We start from the raw sequence: 18,061 nt of genomic DNA, 5'->3' as shown, positions 1-18,061 counted from the left end.
GGTGAGGAAGCAGGCCTTGACTTTTTAAAGACAACGCTAGTGTAGCCAGGCCAGTCTCATAACTTCTGAGTAAAAGTATTGACCTAGTCCCTATCCCTCTGTGAAAATCTCAGAATTTGCTGATGTGACCATAATTCATATTAAAATCTTTTCATTTACAGCTGCCTTAAAAATAGAATCAGTGAAAATATATGTTTTTTTTAATTGAAAAAAAAAATAGAGTCAGTGAGATCATTTGTGGTTCCTTCTTTTCTTACTTTTGCTAGATAAGGCCAGGGACTTCTCTTACCTTCTTGGCCACTTGTTAATTTGGTTCTTGGATCACCTTGTCCACACCCACCTCCAGCCCTACCCTGGGGGAAGGTATTGGACAGATCCCAGCAAGCTCAGGCACTGTTCCCCGCCTCTGCAGCTGGGGTTATAAATAACCACCAAAACTCAACAGTCAAATAAGTACATTTTGAAAATTGCTCAAATTAAAAAAAAAGATCACTCTGATCCTGATTGAGTAGCAGTTTTCCCACTCCTGCCCTTCATTTCCCCCTTTCTTTCACTTATCTACCTCTCTTCTCTGATCCAAGCTCCCTAGGGAAGCCAATCTAAGCACAAAGCCCTCATACAATGAAGACATCTTTTCCCTTATTTGACAGGGGCAAAGCCCTCCAGGGCTGTAGTTATAGTTACACAATGTTGTTATAGCAGCAGAGGCCTCAGGGCAACATATGTTCCTGGGTGGTAATTGGGTTTGCTTTAACAGACTGTCTCTCGCTGTTTCTCTATGCCCAAATTCATTTATCAAGAAAACCAGGGAATTGCCATTATGGATGGGCCTTCATGTTTTGTTTTGTTTTTTATTCCAGCAAAACCAAATTCTTTTTTATTCCCAGGGTAGAATGTATTTAGTGATCATGGGTTGAGACGTTTTAGACTGAAGTTATTTTCATTTATTCATTCAACTAATATTTATCGAGCATCTGATAAGTGCCATGCATTGGGTAGGAGCTGAGTGTACTCTGTGAATAAACAGACAGGTCTTTTTCTCCTAGAGCTGTCGATTTAGGACCAGTGTGTAATAGTGGGGGCTGGGGGAGTATGACGTACACCTGCACCAACCCTCTCCACCTTTTCAAAAGTTATTAATCCAGTATAATAACACTAAATAAATGTTTGAAAAAATAAAACATCCTTAATCTCACTGCTGCTATAGAGCTATTTTTATTGTTTGCATATTGCCTTCCAATTTTTCTCCACATGCATACATTTTATTATATGTACACATTTTGCATAGATGCACTCATTGCTTACATGAAATTCCATATTTTTTACACATTCTTAATATCTCCTTGTTTCTCTGTAGTCCTCATAATCATAATTGTAATTGCTGTGTAATGTTGTAATGTGGCCCTGTGACATAACATGCTCTGTTTGGGATTATTGAGGTTCTTTTAAGTCAGATAATGATGCAGTGAGTGTCTGCATGCATCTTAGCTCTCCCTGTTTTTATTTCTACCTCTTCTACATTGATTTTTTTTCCCCAAAGACTTGTCCAAATTTAAAGTGTCACCATCCTTGTGGGAGGATACCAATTTTAAGATGTTCCCAGAACTGAGTGTTACCACTTAATAAAATCTTGCAAGTTTAGTTAAAAAAAAGAAAGAAAAGTGCACCTCAAATGTGCTTTTCATTTTATTTCTAGTTAGGATGGACTTCAGTCTTCATGTGTTTATTTACTAGTCCTGTTTCCTCTTCCATGAAATCCCGTGCATTACTCATTTCTCTACTGAGGTGTTGATGATTTTCTTTTTAAGTTTGAAAGACGGAGAGACAGATGCTTTGTCTGAGCCACATTCAGCTATTGAGTCCATGTTATTGAGAAAGGAGAACATTTGCTTCGTAATGATTTATCTGGTAGTTTCTCCTCACTCTCTCTGGCTTCTCTATTATCTCTAGTGGTAAAGTCTTTGTCAAGTATGCATGCTATTGAGAAAGAGAATGAGATTATGAACAGAATGTGTAGATGACATGGGTAAAAGCAGTGAGGAAGCAGGTTATGTCTTTCCTCAGCAAGAACTGAGGAGCAACTTTAAAAGCTGTAGTCACTCTTGCCCACTACAGAAACTTTGAAGATGGCTTACAGACACTATTTTCCTGATTACCTAGGAGAAATTGAGTCCCAGAAGAAAAAAAAAATTCACAAGCCAGTCAACTTCAGGAAGATGCAAAATGATCCTGCATTCTGCCATTTGTAAACTAAGGGTCATTTCATTTGTTGGGAGATGTTTTCCCCAGAATAGGGGCTAGGAATGGGTTTCTCTGAGTCACTTACATATGCTTAGTCAATCTCCCTTGTGACTAATTGTCCCCAAATGTGAATCAACTGCCAGGGTGAGGGATGCAAGCTACAACTAGGAAAATAATTTCTCTATTTAAGGTAAATCAGCACATACATGGTCCAGACTCACAACCTTGGACGTCTTAGTCTTGCTCTAACCAACTGAGGTTACTGATCCAACCCAATCTCAGGGGTGAAGGATGATTTTCTTACTAGTTTGGAAATTACCTGGAGATGAGTGGGCATCTGGTCATTTTCTTTCCTGCCTAGCCTTGCCGGTAGATGTCACTACACCAGAGCATATTCTCCAAAGATAGGCTCAGAAGGAAAGAGAGGGCTTCGGAAAGGCCCAATCCAACCATCTTGACCCTATTCTCCCATGGCTTCCATTAATAACTCTGGAAAACTATCAGAAATATGTATATACATGGCTCCAGACAGTACTAAAGCCTGAACTCAGAAGGCCAAGACCTCAGGTTCTGGGCAGAGTCAGAGATCTTATCCAGAGGCCTTCCCCAGATGGGGTGGGGCACACAGCTGCTGTAGGAAGGGTGGCAAGACCATTTCAATGGGGGTGTGCATATGATAGACTTATCAGGGAACAAGAGCCGTAGTCTTGGGGCTCTTCCAAATGTCACTGTAGAGTCGATACCTCAAGCAAAGCACTCCACCCACCCTCCACCCTTGCCCCTCTGTCCACACTGACAGGGGCCATCCCTTGCCTGAGGGTTGCCAGGCTGGGGCTGGTTCATCAGCTTTGGGCCTTCAGAGGGCCAGCCAGACATGTAGCCACACCCTGCCAGGAAACTGGGAAAGTTCCTAATAGTTCGTAAAAGTTCCTAATAGTCATTACTGTTCTCCTTCAAGACAAATATAAGTAGCATTAATAATCCAGGGAAATGAGCTATTCTATAAAGACTTTGGTTCCATAGTCTTCTGTAGGATAAAACTGAAATTCTTACCTGGCCTGACTATATTCTCCAAAGATAGGCCTGGAAGGAAAGAGAGGGCTTCAAAAAGGCCTAGTCCAACTATCATGACCTTCCCTGCATTATCTGCCCTCTGGTTAATTCTCCAGCCCATTCCATACAACCTCATTCTCTGTGTTTTAACCTCATTGACCCTCCTGCCCTGGTTCCTTCCACCTCAGGACCTTTGCACATACTCTTTACGCTGACTGGAAATTTCTTCCCTCATTTTCTTCTTCACCTCTTTCTACTAATCCTTCAGATCTAAAGTCAAATGTCATTTCCTCAGGGAACTATTTCCCCAAAGCTTCTAGATTAGACCAAAGCCCTCATTTCTATACTGTTACAGTACCCTGCATTTTTCTTCATACCAGTTGTCTCAGTTTATAATTATATATCTATTTGTATGTCTGTTTAATCTAGATCCTTTGCCTTCTGTCCTCCCAATGCATACCCTAAAGGTTTCATGAAAGCAGTGTCCATTTTACTTACCACTGCATTCTCAGCACCTAGGAAGGTACATAGCACTTAACAGGCACTTAGCAACTATTGGATGTATGAAAAAATGGCAGTAATAATAATAAATGAAGGAAGTTAGAAAACATAACATTACTCTTGTACCCGCATGCATATAGCATTTGTAGATGTGTCTATATAGTATCTAATTGTAGTCACTCAATTCCTAAGACATATCAGAGTCCAAAGAAACTTCTAAATTGGTCAAGAGGAAAGTGGAAGTTACCATATGAGGCAAAATCTTAAACGCTGTGGAAAGATGGAGGCTGAGGTTCTGATCCATCCATGTGAAACTATAAAGGAGATAAGTACAGATTTATTTACTAAATCCCCAAAATCAGTGCAAAGGAAAATTTTTTGAAAACTAGACTATGGACTCCCCAGAGAAGAGACTGTGTGTTATTTATCTCTATATCCCCAGCACCTAGCATGATGTCTGGCACATAGTAGGAGCTCAAGAAACGTATGTTGAACTATTTTGTTGAAGCTTGAAAGAGGTAGACGTGGGTCTGGGGATAAAGTAGAATACAGTTTTTCACTTGGGAAATCTCAGAGGCAGAAAAGTATGAATAGGGTCAAGAAGGGCTCCTTTACATGTATGGACAATAGCTATACAATAGACTGTTTCAGGGACATTAGGGCTATTCAGGGCCCATCCCTTGACCTTTTGAGATCATCCTTATGAAGGGCAATTACTATGCACTCCCACAAAATGCATCGTCTCTCCACCAGCAGGGACCAAACTCTAAGCTATATAAAGCATTGATCTCACCCTGCCTCACACTGTTATCTCCAGTGCCCTCCAGACTCTTGGGCACATGCCCTGTTGGTTCCATGGGCATATTCTACTCTGGTTTTCACCAAAGAAGGGAAAAACCCAGAAGATGATGCCCTTCAAACAGAAATAAAAATGGCTGCATCTCTCAGGGCAACCAGAGCCTGGGGCTGGTATTCCTGAGCCCACAGCAGGGAGGCCATTAGCCCCAGTCCCAAGAATCCTTGCAAGCAGCATCCCTGGCATTTAGCCTTCCATCCCTGGCACTTAACCTCAGGCCCCTTAAGTGGGGACATTTCAAACAGTTTTTCTTAGAACCATGGAGGGTTCAAAAGAATTCTTGCACATTAAAAAAATAAATCCTCCAAAAACAGCTATTGAGCTGCTCGACCTCACTTATTTCTTCCCTCTCCCAGCAGTGTGTGGCTTAAAGTAAAGGTTGCGGACTTGGTTGTATGTTCATTAGCCTTGTTCCAGCCAGCTCTGCTGGTCTCATCCTATCTGGTACCAGCAGGGTAAGGGCTGTGTCTTTCAAAGATGGGCCTGAAGGCATAGGCATCACAAAAATAATTTGACTCTTGTCAGTGATATGCTGATGTGTTATGGAAACTAGTCCCAGGGGCTTGTCGCCTCTGACTTCCCTCCTCCCCTTACAGCAGCCTATAAATCACTGAGTATTAATATTGTCTGGAGGACCCTTCTCTCCCCACCCCTACTCTGGGGCTCCCCAGCAGGCAGAAGGCTGCAAACTAAGCAGGGAGAAAACAAGAATGGGCAGCAGGCAGGGGTGCCCATCATTTATCAACCAAATGCAGTGGTTGGTGGCTCTCTCCAGCAGTGCTCTGGCAGGCTGAGCAGGCAGTGCAGCCGTGTTTTCTGTCAAGATGGAGAGCACAGTCCAGCAAGAGTTCCCCTTATTTGGCTGCCCCAGCCCAGAAGTAGGGAGTCAAGGCATGAGTCCTTTTCTTTTTTTTTTGGTTTTGGTGGGTTCAGAATTAAAACACACTTTTGGTCCTGGATAGATTCTTACCTCTTTCCCACTCTCTTCTGCCAAGTCTTCCGTGGGGCCTCCTCTGGTAGCTTCTCTTTTGACCCCACGAAGAGCTTTCTCACTTTACTTGGCACATTACAGAAGTTTCTTAAGAGTCCCAGTTCCAGAGCTCTGGCCGGCTTTCTTAAAGGGCAGCACCACCCTCCTCCTCCTTTGATCGTCTCTGGTTTCTCCTTAATGGAAATCCCCCAGCTTCCCCATCTCTCTCTCTTTCTCTAAGGTAGGGAAAACTTGGAGAAAGGAAGTGCATTTAGTCCACTGAACAAGAGACATGCTTTTGTCAAGAAGTTCCAAAAAATGTTCCAACTCCCTCACCAAGAACAGCTGGAACCTGCCAGAATCACCTCCATAATTTCTGAGCATTGCTTCTCTGCAATATAAACAAAGTCAGAGTTCTAGGGAGTTTAGGACCCAGGGAAGTGACTGGGAGGCAGGGAAGTGGATTATAGCATGACCAATCTGGACTGTCTTCCTAACTCTGACCTTCAATTTCTGGATAAGGAGTGGACCTCCAGGTCTGCATCCCTCTGACTTAGTCCTTTGAGCCCCTCCGTAATGGTTATAGACATAGTCTTTGAAGGCAGATGGACCTGTCTTCTCTAGCTGCATACCCTTCAATACACTTCTTAACCTTTCTGAGTCTCAGTTTTTTCACCTGTGAACTGGGGATAGTTATGTCTACTTATAGGATATAATAACTGTGACTAAGAGTTAAATAATATTATGTGGGCAAATTACTTAGCCTATAGGAAGCTCCCAGTAAGTAGAAGTGGTATTCTTCTATGTCTTTTGGCCAGGGCACATGGCCTATAGCATCCTGAGTATATTGCTTTCTTCCTGGGGCCTTGATGTTAGTGTCTCCTCAGGTGGCACAAGCTTCGTGGGCATTCTGAGGAACACAGACTCACCACTGATTCAGAGATCCCAGGATTTCTAACCTATTTGGGGAAGAAATCAAAATTTGGTGTATATAGCCAAAAAATTGACAGGGTTGAGATCTAGAATCTGGCTTGACATTCTAGGCAAACACCAGTAGATCAGAGAATTGGATGGAGCTTCCAGGGAAGGTACCAACTTGTGTGATGCTATCAGACTGTCATGGAAGAAGCCAGACCAAGGAAAATACACACTATTTTGTAGACTACCAGGCCTTTGCCTAAGTTGAATGGAAGCAGGGGTTACAGAGGCCACTGGTGGAATGTACTGGAGCATTCCAGGCCCTTCTGCTGCACAACATCACCCCTTGAGCTTACAGCCATCAGGGTCTTCCAGGAAGAATTGGGTACAAGGACCTCCCCCTCCACCATGCACAGCAAGAAATCACCTGCTCTGAAAGAAGCATTATTCTGAGTGCTACCAAGTTACTGAGTGTGGGGAGTGTCAGTACAGTCTTTTGGGAGTTTTGCACCAGATAGAGAGACCCAGCTGCTAAGGCCATTTTATTGAGCGAGGTGCATCTTGTGGAAAAGATCTGCTGCATATAGGATACCCATAGGAAAAGCCAGGAAGAGGCACCTAATCAATCAGGGCTTAAGAGCTGGATGAGATATAACTTCATTTTTCAGTAAGAAACAGATACAGTGAAGCTAATGAAACTCAAGAGTCAGAGCCCCTCACTTGCACAGAACCCTTCCAAGTCCTTATTCCTAATTCTATAATTATTTTACTATTTAACTTGAGGAAGCCTCAAGTGGTATGAGCCTTAGACTTCACAGAACCTGAAGCCTTCCCTGCTTTTAGTCTGCAGGACTTTTAGCCTCAACCTACAGGAGTGATCATAAACAGTTGGAAAAACAAATATGTAAATAATCAACTTTGCCCCAACATTGCCAGATGCAGTGGCATGCCCTAGTAACTGACAAGAAATAACAGAGCAAATGTGTTCCTTTGCTTGGAACTGGGGAGAAAGGGGACTTCCTTGGTGGCTCAGTGGATAAGAATCCGCTTGCCAGTGTAAGGGATATGGGTTCGATCCCTGGTCGGGGAAGATTCCACATGCCTCGGGGCAACTAAGCCCATGTGCCACAACTACTGAGCCTGGGCTCTAGGGCCCTCTAGCCACAACTCCCAAGCCCACATGCTGCTACTACTGAAGCCCGCAGGCCTAGAACCTGTGCTCCACAATGAAAAGCCAACACAGTGAGATGCATGCTCCACAATGAAAAGGAGCCCCAGCTCGCTGAAACCCAGAGCAACTAAAGCTTGTGCGAAGCAACAAAGATCCAGCACAACCAAAAGTAAGTTAATTAATTAAAAAAAAATAATTGGGGAGAAAGGACAAACATATAAAATGACAGAAGAGGAATTATGAAGCTACTCATGCTGCTAAGTAAGCGTGCACAAAATAATGGGCCAAACACCTAAGTCCTGGAGGCATCATTACTGTCTTGCAGGATTAGCTGAGGAGTGCTTGCAGGAAGTGAGGTCTGATTGGAAGTTGATGATGAAGACGGTAGACAGGGCAGCTTGGTGTGCTGCAGTCCATGAGGTTGCAAAGAGTCGGACATGACTGAGCGACTGAACTGAACTGAGGGGGAATATCATCTCCAAAGCACAAAAGATAAAACTGCGGACACATCTGTAGTGATATTTTACAGTTATCTATTACAAAAGCCCTTTAGATAATATTCTTGGCTCTGAAAATAATTTCTGAGCCTATGTCCTAGGTCTGAAGGAAATCAAACTACAGCTCAACTTTCACATCACTTGTCTCTTCTGTTACATTTATAGTATCTTTGAACTGGATTTTATGGTACTTGATTCTTCATTTGGTACATGGTGTGAGGGTAAGGGAGAGGATTAGATGTGAAATTAGATGAAGAATGTTTAGAGTATTGTAGCTTATTTGCCCAGGGGTCATTGTATTTTTGAGGCTGACCTGGATAAGGTAAATGGGAACAATGGTGGGGAAGAGAGAAGTCTAAAGTGGTGTGAAATGAATAGGTCTTTTGGTCTATACACAGTCTTCTAAGGATATACACAACCAGCATTTCCTCTCCAGAGACTGATCTCTAAAGGACCTGGGAGAGTCATATGTGGGGGATGCAAACTGTTCCCACCAAGGTGCTGCTCTAAAAAGATGGTCCCTCAAGGTACCCATAATCACATGACACTGCAGAACTAAAGTTTATTTTAATTTGCTTTTTGTGAAGCAATATCTGCATGCTGGTCATAGTGCTGGGTGTAGTCATTAGACTGAGGACCAAGACATGCCTGTTCTCCTCAAGAAACTTCAATATTTTAGTGAGGAGGACACTTAAGAAGAATGCTAACCTGGATATTTCATAAGTCAAAGAACCAAATCTTTTGTGTCTCACAGTGACCTTTTAGGGATATTATCAGTTCAGTTCAGTAGCTCAGTTGTGTCCAACTCTTTGTGACCCCATGAATCTCAGCACGCCAGGCCTCCCTGTCCATCATCAACTCCTGGAGTTCACCCAAATTTATGTGCATCGAGTCGGTGATGCCATCCAGCCATATCATCCTCTGTCGTCCCCTTCTCCTCCTGCCCCCAATCCCTCCCAGCTTCAGGGTCTTTTCCAATGAGTCAACTCTTTGCATGAGGCGGCCAAAGTTTTCGAGTTTCAGCCTCAGCATCAGTCCTTCCAATGAATACCTAGGACTGGTCTCCTTCAGGATAGACTGGTTGGATCTCCTTGCAGTCCAAGGGACTCTCAAGAGTCTTCTCCAACACCACAGTTCAAAAGCGTCAATTCTTCGGTGCCCAGCTTTCTTCACAGTCCAACTCTTACATCCATACATGACCACTGGAAAAACCATAGCCTTGACTCGATGGATCTTTGTTGGCAAAGTAATATCTCTGATTTTTAATATGCTATCTAGGTTGGCCATAACTTTCCTTCCAAGGAGTAAGCGTTTTTTAATTTCATGGCTGCAGTCACCATCTTCAGTAATTTTGGAGCTCCCAAAAATAAAGTCTGACACTGTTTCCCCATCTATTTCCCATAAAGTAATGGGACCAGATGCCATGATCTTCGTTTTCTGAATGTTGAGCTTCAAGCCAACTTTTTCACTCTCCACTTTCACTTTCATCAAGAGGCTTTTTAATTCCTCTATACTTTCTGCCATAAGGGTGGTGTCATCTGCATATCTGAGGTTATTGATATTTCTCCTGGCAATCTTGATTCCAGCTTGTGTTTCTTCCAGTCCAGCATTTCTCATGATGTACTCTGCATATATAAGTTAAATAAGCAGGGTGACATTATACAGCCTTGACGTACTCCTTTTCCTATTTGGAACCAGTCTGTTGTTTCATGTCCAGTTCTAACTGTTGCTTCCTGACCTGCATACAGATTTCTCAAGAGGCAGGTCAGAGGGTCTGGTATTCCATCTCTTTCAGAATTTTCCACAGTTTATTGTGATCCACACAGTCAAAGGCTTTGGCATAGTCAATAAAGCAGAAATAGATGTTTTTCTGGAACTCTCTTGCTTTTTCCATGATCCAGCGGATGTTGGCAATTTGATCTCTGGTTCCTCTGCCTTTTCTAAAACCAGTTTGAACATCTGGAAGTTCACGGTTCACGTATTGCTGAAGACTGGCTTGGAGAATTTTGAGCATTACTTTACTAGAGTGTGAGATGAGTGCAATTGTGCGGTAGTTTGAGCATTCTTTGGCATTGCCTTTCTTTGGGATTAGAATGAAAACTGACCTTTTCCAGTCCTGTGGCCACTGCTGAGTTTTCCAAATTTGCTGGCACATGGATATCATAGGGGTAGGTATATCTTTTTCATGAAATGTTCCCTTAAAAGATTAGCAGGGTCTGACACACATTACCTAAATCAAATCCCTTATGATTATACAGTGGAAGTGAGAAATAGATTTAAGGGACTAGATCTGATAGATAGAGTGCCTGATGAACTATGGACTGAGGTTCGTGACATTGTACAGGAGACAGGGATCAAGACCATCCCCATGGAAAAGAAATGCAAAAAGCAAAATGGCTGTCTGGGGAGGCCTTACAAATAGCTGTGAAAAGAAGAGAAGCAAAAAGCAAAGGAGAAAAGGAAAGATATAAGCATCTGAATGCAGAGTTCCAAAGAATAGCGAGAAGAGATAAGAAAGCCTTCCTCAACGATCAATGCAAAGAAATAGAGGAAAACAACAGAATGGGAAAGACTAGAGATCTCTTCAAGAAAATTAGAGATACCAAGGGAACATTTCATGCAAAGATGGGCTCGATAAAGGACAGAAATGGTATGGCCCTAACAGAAGCAGAAGATATTAAGAAGAGGTGGCAAGAATACACAGAAGAACTGTACAAAAAAGATCTTCACGACCCAGATAATCACGATGGTGTGATCACTGACCTAGAGCCAGACATCCTGGAATGTGAAGTCAAGTGGGCCTTAGAAAGCATCACTACGAACAAAGCTAGTGGAGGTGATGGAATTCCTGTGGAGCTATTTCAAATCCTGAAAGATGATGCTGTGAAAGTGCTGCACTCAATATGCCAGCAAATCTGGAAAACTCAGCAGTGGCCACAGGACTGGAAAAGGTCAGTTTTCATTCTAATCCCAAAGAAAGGCAATGCCAAAGAATGCTCAAACTACTACACAATTGCACTCATCTCACACGCTAGTAAAGTAATGCTCAAAATTCTCCAAGCCAGTCTTCAGCAATATGTGAACCGTGAACTTCCTGATGTTCAAGCTGGTTTTAGAAAAGGCAGAAGAACCAGAGATCAAATTGCCAACATCCTCTGGATCATGGAAAAAGCAAGAGAGTTCCAGAAAAACATCTATTTCTGCTTTATTGACTATGCCAAAGCCTTTGACTGTGTGGATCACAATAAACTGTGGAAAATTCTGAAAGAGATGGGAATACCAGACCACCTGATCTGCCTCTTGAGAAATCTGTATGCAGGTCAGGAAGCAACAGTTAGAACTGGACATGAAACAACAGACTGGTTCCAAATAGGAAAAGGAGTACGTCAAGGCTGTATAATGTCACCCTGCTTATTTATATGCAGAGTACATCATGAGAAATGCTGGACTGGAAGAAACACAAGCTGGAATCAAGATTGCTGGGAGAAATATCAATAACCTCAGATATGCAGATGACACCACCTTTATGGCAGAAAGTGAAGAGGAACTAAAAAGCCTCTTGATGAAAGTGAAAGTGGAGAGTGAAAAAATTGGCTTAAAGCTCAACATTCAGAAAATGAAGATCATGGCATCCGGTCCCATCACTTCATGGGAAATAGATGGGGAAACAGTGGAAACAGTGTCAGACTTTATTTTTGGGGGCTCCAAAATCACTGCAGATGGTGACTGCAGCCATGAAATTAAAAAACGCTTACTCCTTGGAAGGAAAGTTATGACCAACCTAGATAGCATATTCAAAAGCAGAGACATTACTTTGCCAACAAAGGTCCATCTAGTCAAGGCTATGGTTTTTCCTGTGGTCATGTATGGATGTGAGAGTTGGACTGTGAAGAAGGCTGAGCGCCGAAGAATTGATGCTTTTGAACTGTGGTGTTGGAGAAGACTCTTGAGAGTCCCTTGGACTGCAAGGAGATACAACCAGTCCATTCTGAAGGAGATCAGCCCTGGGATTTCTTTGGAAGGAATGATGGTAAAGCTGAAACTCCAGTACTTTGGCCACGTCATGCGAAGAGTTGACTCATTGGAAAAAGACTCTGATGCTGGGACGGTTTGGGGGTAGGAGGAGAAGGGGACGACAGAGGATGAGATGGCTGGATGGCATCACTGACTCAATGGATGTGAGTCTGGGTAACTCCGGGAGTTGGTGAGGGACAGGGAGGCCTGGCGTGCTGTGATACATGAGGTCGCAAAGAATCGGACACGACTGAGCGACTGAACTGAACTGAACTGACACACATCAGGGATCTCTCATCCATAAACATACATAAATCCTTTTTTAAAAGCAGCTTGATTGAGGCATAAATCATATACCATAAAATTCACTTAGTATACGTGTATAATTCTATGATTTTTTAAAGTTTATAGAGTTGTGCAACCATCAGCATATTCCAGTTTTGGATCATTTCCATCACCCCAAAAAGTTCCACTGTGCCTGTTTGCAGATAATCCCTGCTTCTACTCTCAGCTGGAGGCAACCTCTGATCTGTTTTCTCTATAAATTTGCCTTTTCTAGATAGTTCACATAAATGGAATCATATAATATGTGGTGTTTTGTATCTGGCTCCTTTTACTTAGCATATTGTTTTTAAGGTCCATCCACATTGTAACATATATCAGTAGTTTATTCCCTTTTATTTCTGAACAGTATTCTCTATAAATTCTTTTGGAAGTTATTTATGTTTTGAGGTAACACTGACCAGGATGCAGGAGCCCTGGTCTTCTGTCCTGCCTCTTATTTGCCAACTGACCTCTACCAAGTCCTTCCCTTGTCTTGAAACCCACTTCTCCATTTGTAAAATGAAGGGACTAGACTGATCATACACAGTCTCTAATGGGTCTTTGTACTTTTCATGGAGTGCCACTAGGTCCTGTATACCAAAATTTTGATGTCTCATTTACCCATTTTGATGTCACATTTACCCTTTACCTATGGGTCAGGACGATCCCCTGGAGAAGGGAATGGCTACCCAATCCAGTATTCTTTGCCTGGAGAGTTCCAGAGGACCCTGAACTGTCCATGGGGGTCACGAAGAGTTGGACAAGACTGAGTGACTAACACTTAGACTTTTTTTTTTTTAATTCTAAAATGTAACAAATCCTTTATTGTTAAGGATGAGGAAACTTCAGTTTTAAAACGCTGCAGTTTAGCAAGAAAAGTTGATTCCCACTGAGAGGAAAAGAAGAGTTAAGGAGTGAACATTACCCAGTCTGAGAGATGGAGAATGAACAAGTGAGAGAACTAAGCAGAAGACAGAAAGTGGTGGGCTGCAGCAAGGGACAAAGTGTGTCAGGCAGAGCCCCGAAGGTCAAAATCCAGGCCACAGTTATCTTGGGAGTAATAGAGCAGGGATGCAGGAAAGGGAGGCCCCCAGAGTGGGAGAGATGTTGAGGGCTAGCCCCCCTCCCTACTCTGTTCCCATAACCTCATTCATTCCCTCAACACTCCTTCTCAATCCCTCTAAGGCTGCTCTGCTCCTTCAGCTCTGACCCCATTTCCTCAGGATCTCGTTCCCTGAGGAACCAGGCCTGACATTTCAGACAGAGGCTGAGGGAATGAGGTAGGTCAGAAAAAGACACTGTGTTTCTGCGTCATTTTATTTTTTGCCTTTATTACTTTGGAACCCAGGGGCCAAAGATGTAAGTACTTATATATTTACCAGGAAGTTCAGAGATAGTCCCAGGTACCAAGGAATATCAAGACTTCTCTAATCTTTGCTGAACAATTGCTCCTGAGTATCAGATTCTAGAGAATAAAAATGGTGATTTGAAATTTCCATTCTTGTTGGTTATTGTGGCATAAATGTACAGGGTAAAGGATCAAGGTGCCCCAGAAGTAGGGCCAGACAGCACCTTCAGAACTGGAAAGCTTCTCTTGACTATGACAACCCAACCTTCTCTTAATTCAGTAGCTAGTGGATCCTACAGATCCTCTGATCTAGCAATCTCCAAAGCCTTTCATCCTTGGTAGCCCTTCAGACATCTGCAGCTTTTAAGACCCCAGGCCTTATAGGGACTACTTGGGAAAGGGCTATACCTCTGACCCCATACTTGTAGGAAAAATAATTTGAGTCCTCATTTATTTGTGACAGCTGTGGACATCCCAAGAGCAGGCTAGGATCAAAAGGCTGAGCATTTGCTGTTGGAACCTTCTGAGGAAAATAATTCTCCCATAGATGAAAAATAATTTATTGATATACTTGGTGTATGTAATCCTCCACTTTTTTTAAAATTTAAATTTATTTATTTTAATTGGAGGCTAATTACTTTACATAATCCTCCACTTTTGATGTTTTTGAGTGCCTGCAACCAACCTCCCTGAAAGCAGCACCCAGAACATGTCTCTAGACCACTTCTGCTTACAGGCTCCAAGGCCTGCTGGGTTATGAACTCCAGAATAGGAAGTATGTCTCTGAATATTATTGTCATTCCATAGTGCCTAGCTCTGTGTCTGGCACATAGTGGTCATTTCAATAAATTTGTGACAAGCAAATTAATTGGTAACAATCATGTTGATAAAGATGACAGAGAGACAATGAAAAGGTTTTCTTGAAGCTAGAAGATGCTTTTAAGGCAACCTCCCCTTGGCAGCACGCACTCTCCCCCAAACCCTGGCTGCTTCTTCCTTTTTAAAAGAATGTTTTTTTTAATTTGGCTATGTGGGGTCATAGTTGCAGCATGCAGGTTCTTTAGTTGCAGCACATGGGATCGAGTTCCCTGGCCAGGGATTGAACCCAGGCCCCCTGCATTGGGAGCATGGAGTCTTAGTCACTGGACCACCAGGGAAGTCGTAAACTCTGGCTTCTTTAATTAGAGGAAACAGACAGGAGTTGATCTTCAGATGAGGTCTTTATCCTCCCATCATATCCATGCCAGGAGAAGCAACCAGTGATAGAGAAGGGAATGAGAGACAGCTGCTTGGGCATGATACCTGGGGTAAGGAGAGGACAGGGATCTCCTCTGCACGCCTGTCTTCGCATTCCTCCAGCTGGGCCATCTTAGTGTCTTTAGCCAGCTTATCAAGAAGGAACACGACTCTCTGGATTCAGAAGATCCAGTTCTTCAGCTGCTGTGCCACCTCCACCAACTCTTCTTCCACTGTCTAGGGCCTCTATTCTTGGTACTTTGGCTTTAAAATGAAATTTAAACTCCATATCCTTGAGACTGCCCTCTTCTATCCCAGGGAAGAATGCCACTGCCCAATAATATGGCATTTTCTCTTTAGAACAACTCTATCAGGTTGATAAAGCACAGTTGATTCTGGCTCAGAGAAAGGAAGTCATTTGTCCAAAGTATTTCAAGATTCCTCACTCCGGGCTTTTACCTGTAACACACACCATATGGCCCAACCAGTAAAAATCACACATCATCTTCTAAGACTGCCTGAGAATTTACTAAAATGGACAAAGTTGTCAGGCAAGAATAGATTTTAAGAGGCCAACTGGCCCACACTTTGGCTATCAGGCAAGTTAATTGTCCAGAAGTTTAGTGTGTGTTGAGAAAATACTTGAATCTGAAGTCAAAAGACCTAAGATGTTTGTCCTGGGTCTGCCATTTATTAAGTGGACAATCTTGGGCAAGTCATCTAAGCCTCTGGGACTTAGCTTTCTGTAAAATAGGGACAATAATATTTTCATTTTCTACCTATTGTACATATAATAGTCTACCTATTACGCACTTGTGAAAATTAAATGAGATGGTGTATGTGAAAGCTATGAAGTACAAGACAAGTGTTAATTTTAACATCTCAGCCAAACTGTATCTTTGGAGACTCTTTATGTAAAATGTAAATAGTAATCCTTTTTTGTTTATAAGAAAGTTTTATAATAACAGAGATTAGGAGTTCATCTCTGGAGTCAGGCTGCCTGAGTAACCTTGGGCAGTAAGCAATCTTGCTTCTTTCAGAAGCCTCCATGAAGAGGAGATAATACCCATCTCATAGGTATGTTCATGAGAATTAAATGAGGCAATGTATGCATGGTACTTAGGATATACCTGTTATGGAGAAAGAAACTCTGTGAATGTTAGCTGCTACTATTACTGATTTTATTAATGAAAGTGTGCCATAATGAGGCAGTGTAGTCTATTAAGATCTGATAGAGATCTGAGTCAAGAATCAAAAAGATTCACCTTTTTGGACCTCAGTTTCTCTACCTGCACCATAATAAAAATCATGGTTTCCTTTTTCCAGATTTTCATGGGGATTAAAAAAACATACATGAAGACTTTGAACTAACTGGAATGTTATAAATTGTAAGATTTTTTTTTAATTGAGTTATTTATTAAGACTAAATTTTTATCAGTTCATCAATTTTTGTTCATTCCTATCTGCCTTTGGTAAAGTTGTCCACTTCATAGAAAAGGAGTACATCATCTCCCTGTCAGTAAAAAAGATTTCAAATATCATCTTAAAGTACATTTTACAAATCTGCAAGAATATACTCTTTGCAAAGAAAAATTTTCTTTAGGGTGTTCCATATCCTCAATTTGTTTTCTGTACATAGGCTGATTTTAATATTAACCCAACTCTTGAATTTCCACTTTGGGTATTATCTGCTTTCAATATTTAATCCCCAAAATGACCTCTCAATGCCTTGCAGCGTGCTTCCAGATTACCTCCTTTTTTCTGATTATTAATAGTTAGTATGGCTTCAGGGAATACTTTCATTTTAACATTAAACTGGGAAAAAACAGAAATAGAAAGATAAATCTGTAGCAAGATCAAAAATAGATATCATGGCTAAATATAAATCTGGAGGGAATTATCTAATTATTTGGATGGTCCCTTATTACAGACAATCTAGGATTGATTGCCTTTCACTTTTTCCACATAAGAGAACAAAATGGTTAATGAATACCAAGAGTAATAATTTTTTTCTTTTGAAGAGAATAATTTTAAGCAGTAACTTAAATGCTTCTTCCCCTCAAACGTCTCATGTATATATTATAGCATGTGATTTTCACAAGGGCGTGCATTCTCTTTGTGGCCCATTCAGGTTCATTTTGACTTGTAGGTCAGAGAGCAATGAGCTGGGAAGACCAGGATTTGGTTATGGAGTCACTGTGTAGATTTGCTCAACTTTCTCAGTTACTTTGTTCTTTCCACTCTGCTGAACAGACTTGGAATGGACAACTCTGCTCCTTTTCAGTCTCAGTTTAATTCACAAGCTAGCAGCTGCGTTTTTAGGTTGGACCAACACCAAGTAAGGACTTAGATATGTGAAGAAAGACAAATGTGGTGCCACATGAGGCACAGTAGCTATTAAGTTCACGGATATAATGCAAATCGCATGCAAATATTATGCAAACTTTTCATTAATTTGTAGAAATTTACTTTAGAGCTTGCAAGCAACATTGAGATCCTATGAGGATTTTAAACTGTTTTTAGGTTAAACCAAAAGTAATGCTTTTTGAAGTTATTGCTTTCTTCATACTTACCGGGACTCAATTGCTGAAAGTTTGACACTCCTCCCAGCTCCCCATGATGATTTCACTACTGCTTTATTCCATCTTACACCCGGCCTCGGCCCCGGCCCCGGCCCCGGCCCCGCCCCCACTTTGCTTGACGTCACGTGACATAGTATTTGCATACTACCTGGGACTGGGTGTGACGCTCCCTTTTTCTGCATCTTGTCATTGGCGGTACCGGAGAACCAGCCCCCTTCCGGACGGACCAATCAGCGAACTCTCGGACGTGGGGCAGCAGGCGGAGGTGGGATGGAGGTGGGGTCTTGGGGTTGGATCGCTAGGCATATTAACCAATCATCCTCTGGTAGAGGAAGATCAAGCCGCGGATT

General features: G+C 42.1%; 1 long non-coding RNA gene across 1 annotated transcript; it reads right to left on the bottom strand.

The window, feature by feature from the left end:
- Positions 1-1,673: 1,673 nt before the first annotated feature.
- Positions 1,674-17,828, bottom strand: LOC147351835 (uncharacterized). The gene is made up of 3 exons (XR_015146902.1): positions 17,703-17,828; positions 5,622-5,872; positions 1,674-1,977 (listed from the first exon to the last, which is right to left on the bottom strand). It is a non-coding gene; the product is annotated as an uncharacterized LOC147351835 (long non-coding RNA).
- Positions 17,829-18,061: the final 233 nt, after the last annotated feature.

This window comes from Bos grunniens, chromosome 19 (assembly GCF_055505025.1).
Source record: "Bos grunniens cultivar Pamir isolate PY7600 chromosome 19, Bosgru_T2T1.0, whole genome shotgun sequence".
NCBI lineage: Eukaryota > Metazoa > Chordata > Mammalia > Artiodactyla > Bovidae > Bos > Bos grunniens.
Note: the sequence above shows the minus strand (reverse complement) of the source record. Positions and strands in the feature narration are given on the sequence as shown.